Here is a 5,217-nt window from a genome sequence, read left to right on the forward strand (position 1 = left end):
GAATGTCTGGAGGGACTTCCATGGGTCTGGGAACTAAGATCCCCCATGCCATAGGGCGTGGCCTACAAGAAAATGTCTGGAGAGCTGGATGGCACCATGAGGGGGCCAGGGAGTGGGTGCAAGTCCTGGGTCGCTGCCCAAGCACAGTCCTGGGTTGGGGAGTGGGGCACAGGACAGTTTCCCATTTCCCTGGCTGCACAATGGGAATGACCATCATTCAGGGGCCTTGGGAGAGACAAACCATCTTGCTAGTTCTTCCACAGGCATTTCTGGGCATCTGCTATCTGCCCATCACCATGTTTAGGTGGGAGGTGAAGACAGGTGCCCTCCATCAGACCTGCTGTGCGATGCTTGGGGTACGTGTCCCTGTCCATGGCCTGGACCCCTTTCCTTCCTGACTTTGGTCACCACCATCTGTAATCCTCCTCTCCTGCGGAGTACCACTCACCACCCAGCTGCAGCATCCTCACCCGCCCACCTCTCCATCAGCTGCCCGGTGCTGGAGGAAGAGGATGAGATTCAGCCCAGCTTCCTGAGGAATCTTGAAGCCTGTGTACACTCATTCTCACATCATCACAGAGAGAGCAGCAGCGGGCATCTTCCCAGCTTTTATTTTAACAAAGGAGACGCTGAGGGATGTGGGAGTGCAACCCCGGTTTCCAGATCCCCGGCTCCTCCCCCCACACCAGCATCAGCCCTGGGAGCCAGGTGTCACCCTTCCTCACCCTCTTTAGGACCAAATCCCAATGCCTTGATCTGGCTCCCCTCATCAACCCCCGAACCCTTGTGATCTCCTTGACCTGAGGAGCCACGTGAATCTTGGGAAAGAGGGGGAAATGGAGGAGGGAGTGAGAAGGTAAAGGTTGTGAGGAGGAAATGATGTGATGACTCTGGACTTCCCTTTCCTAGACTCATAGCGATGAGGGGAAAGTGCTGGTGTCACAAAAGTTTCCTCTCTGAACCCTCAGGTTCAGCCTGCTCCTGTGCTCTTTGGCCCCAGCCTGCCCTGGCTCCCTTTGTCCTGACTGGGTGGCTCCCTCTCCCCTGACTGGACGGGCGGGGCCTGTCGGACAAGCTGGAGCTATTAAGGAACACAGAAGGCAGCCCCTGTCTCCCCCAGTCCTCGCTGGAGTTTCTCCTGCCAAAAAGCAGGTCCACCTTGAGGGCTCCCTTCCATCAGTGTGTGTTGCTCCTGCACACTCAGTTTGGGGGGTTTTTTTAGCTTTAAAAATAGTTTATTTCCTTCTTCACCAACATCCACACCCCCACATACACACACATGCATATCCTGACCATTATTCAAAGCATAACAAGTTCAATAAAAACTGATGTTAATGTATTCATCTGACGTGATTCAAGATAAAGTGGATTTTAAAAGCAAATGGATGCCAATTATGGGGGCTTCCCAGGTGGCGCTAGTGGTAAAGAACCCACCTGCCAATGCAGGAGACACAAGAGACTCGGGTTTGATCCCTGGGTTGGGAAGATCTCCAGGAGGAGGAAATGGCAACCCGCTCTAGTATTCTTACCTGGAGAATCCCATGGACAGAGAAGCTTGGTGGGCTACAGTCCATAGGGTCACAAAGAATCTGACACAACTGAAGCCATTTAACATGCAAATGTGGAAGGGGACTAGGGCAGGTACCAGTCACATGGGGCATGCATTTTTCTGGAGTGTTTATTTTTTATTTTTTGGCCGCACTGTGCGGCATGCGGGATCTTGGTTCCCCAACCAAGGATTGAACTCCATGCCTCCTGCATTGGGAGCGCAGAGTCTTAACCACTGGACGAGCAGGGAAGTCTCTCTACTGTTCATTGAAATGGGTAGTGATCAACACATGTGCATCATATGAGCATTTATCCAGAATGAGCACATGCAGGAGAGGGGTGCTGTCTCTTTCCTCCTTTCTCTGTCTCAGGTTGATCAGACGGGTAGAGGAGACAGAGTTCATGCTGTCTCATTTTCCTTATGGAGCTTATCAGGTAAAGTGACTTGTCCAAGTTCATGATTCGTACAGAACCAGCTGAGAAGCCAGGTCTCCCTGTGACACATAGGGTTGGAATGACTGGGCTGGGGCTGGAACCCACGTCACCCCAACTGGGAGTCCAGTGTCCTTTCGATGACTCTGTGCTACTGCGGGGTGCGTGACACGTGATGGAGAGAGGGGGTTCTGTTACCTGAAGCTCCTTCCCCTTCATCCTTTGCTCCACAAGCCCTAACAGCAAATCCTAGTTTGCCCCCTCTTCTTCTTTTTTTAAAAAAATATTTATTTATTTAGTTTTGGTCGTGTGGGGTCTTAGTTGCGGCACACAGGCTCTCTAGTTGAGGTGTGAGGGCTCAGTAACTGGAGTACAAGGGCTTAGTTGTCCCGGGGCCTATGGGGTCTTAGTTCCCCGACTGGGGATCAAACCCATGTCCCCAGCATTGGAAGGCAGATTCTTAATCACTGGACCCCAGAGAAGTCCCCTGCCCCTCTTCCATTTCTCTGTCTCTCCCTTACCATGATTCCTTCTTCCCGGGAGGGCTTAAGCTTGTGCTCTCACCTCTTCCACAAGACTAGTTAGCTGTTCATATTCCTAGATCCACCTACCTTTCACCATCTTTTTTAAACAGAATTTTAGAGAATAGTTGAATACCATGTTTCTCAAGGCTTTAAGCTTGATGAGTAAATAGGCATTCATCCTAAACAATGAAAGAAACTCTCCTTTTTTGCCGGGCTATGTGCAATGGCATTGGCAGATGGAACAGACTATTACAAATTTCTTGGAACATTAAAAATAGGACACTGACACCTGAAACTAACACAACATTGTAAATCAAACGTATTTCAATAAAAATTTAAAAGAAGAAAAGAAAAAAAAAAAACCCAGGACATTGAAGTTGTTAGTGTTAATACAAAATATAAACATTATTACCACTGGGGAATTCCCAAGCTGTCCAGTGACTGTGCTTTCAAAGCAGGAGTGTGGGTTCAACCCCTGGTTGGGGAACTAGGATCCTACATGCTGAAAGCCATAGCCAAATAAATAAATAAAACACATTGCTGCCACTGACTGATCCTAAAGGAAATCAACCCTGAATATTTATTGGAAGGACTGATGCTGAAGCTGAAGCTCCAATACTCTGGATGCTGGGAAAGATTGAGAGCAGGAGGAGAAGGGGGTGACAGAGAATGAGATGGTTGGATGGCATCACTAACTCAGTGGACATGAGTTTGAGCAAACTCCAGGAGATGGTGAAGGACAAGGAAGCCTGGTGTGATGCAGTTCATGGGGTCACAGAGTAAGACATGACTTAGCAACTGAACAACCACAACAACCACTGATTGAATGCTTAGTGTATGTCAAACCCTTGCTAAACACTTTACGTCATTTATCATCCACGCATGCAGTGTGAGGGGTACCAGCAAGCTTCCCATTTTTAACATGAGGAGCCTATGGCTCTCTTAGCGTCTTCACACTGGAAACTGGGCAATTTGACTCTTGCACTGTATTTCAATGACTTGGCTTCTTTAAGAGCTCTGCTTTGGGTCCACTCATGCTGTACTTGGAGCCTCCCTGGGTGATGGTAGAGGTGATCCTCATCCTCTGTGGGTACAGCTTTAATCCTCTAGTATCTCAGAAGCTGGAGGATGGGGTAGAGTGAAGTCAGCCAGAAGTAGGGTCATCAAGGCTCCATTCACACCTACCCAGGATCACAGAGGGGAGGCCAGGAAGGGCCAGAGAGGGTGGATTCCAGGGTTGAGGGTTAGCTGGTGGATCAAGAGATCAATGGGTAAGGAGCTCCGATGCCAAGTCATAAAACCCTAGGCCCTCCTCACTCCTGTCTGGTCTCTCTGTATTTCTAGCAGTCTCAGCAGCTGGAGAACCCAGGGCCTGGATTGGGTCTTGGGGATGCTCATCGCATCCAGAGAACATTTGAGTGAATGTTGTACTCCGTTGTGTGATTCATCTGGGAGATGTCCTGCACAGATGGGCATGGCATAATACATCCTCAGAGTCGAGGGTGGAGTCTGACAGACTCAAAAGGATTGATAGGGAAGTGGTGATTATCTGTTGCAACAAAACAGGGCCCTTGGTCCGAAGTCAGGAGTCTGCGGGCTGGGCTGGCCCAGCAGGGCACAAGACCTGCACGTCTCTGGGCCTCAAAGCGTGAAAACTTACACACTGCCATATGTCAAATAGACCGCCAGTGGGAATTTGCTGTGTGACTCAGGGAACTCAAACCAGGGCTCTGTAACAACCTAAAGCAGTGGGAGGTGGGAGGGAGGTTCAAGAGGGAGAGGACATATGCATATTTATGGATGATGCATATTGATGTATGGCAGAAACATACACAATATTGTAAAGCAATTGTCCATCAATTAAAAAAACAACAACAAGGGGGGGACTGTAGTAGATTATCTCTGAGGTCAGTTTGGATTGATGTATTGGAATATTTGGGAAAAGAGCACTGGGAACGTTCTAGCAATACCTGATGGAGTGAGCTGTAATTCCATTAGGCCTCATGACATCACCTTCCCCATGGAAGCTGGGTCAGGCACTGTGGCTCTCATTTCATGACCGAGGTCTTCTGGGAGGCTCAGCGAGAATCAGCAGTTGGGGGTCCCGCCCGGCACAGGCTGGATGAGACCTGGTGGGGTGGGGAGTGGGGCAGGTCAGGACCCTCAGTCAGGGTTAAGCTTTACTCTGAGGTTTGGATTGCAGGCGTACATTCCCAAGAAAGTGAGACATTAGGACGTTATTGGAGAACCCTGGGAAAAGGGGAAGAGCCCTGAGGACTGGGATCATGTCTGGCATCACTTACCTGACTGCGACAGTGTCAGAGAGGGTCTCCATTGTGCAGACTGGAGCACAGCAGACCACCCAGCTAAAAAGCAGAGAGTTCTCAGCTGGAACACAGCCAATCTGACTCCAAAGCCCTGTCTTTCTCCTTCTGTTCACTTGGGACAGGACAGGCATTGTGGGAGAGGAGGCAGAGGGCCGGGAGGGACGCACCTGGGTGTTTGGGGGTGGGGGGCGTGGTTAGACCTGGGCACGTGGCTGCTGGGTCCCAGAGCCCTGCGTCTGTCTGACTACAAAGGGTTAAGGGACCTTGGCCCCCCCTTCCTCCCGCCTCCTCCCGCCTCCACCCCAGGCTCTTCCTGTCCTGAAGTTGCAATACCCTATCTGCCTCTCTCCCTTCCCCTCCCACCTCCTCTCAGCTCAAGTTTTCTC

Source organism: Giraffa tippelskirchi, chromosome 4 (assembly GCF_054371585.1).
Source record: "Giraffa tippelskirchi isolate mGirTip1 chromosome 4, T2T-mGirTip1v1.2.pri, whole genome shotgun sequence".
NCBI lineage: Eukaryota > Metazoa > Chordata > Mammalia > Artiodactyla > Giraffidae > Giraffa > Giraffa tippelskirchi.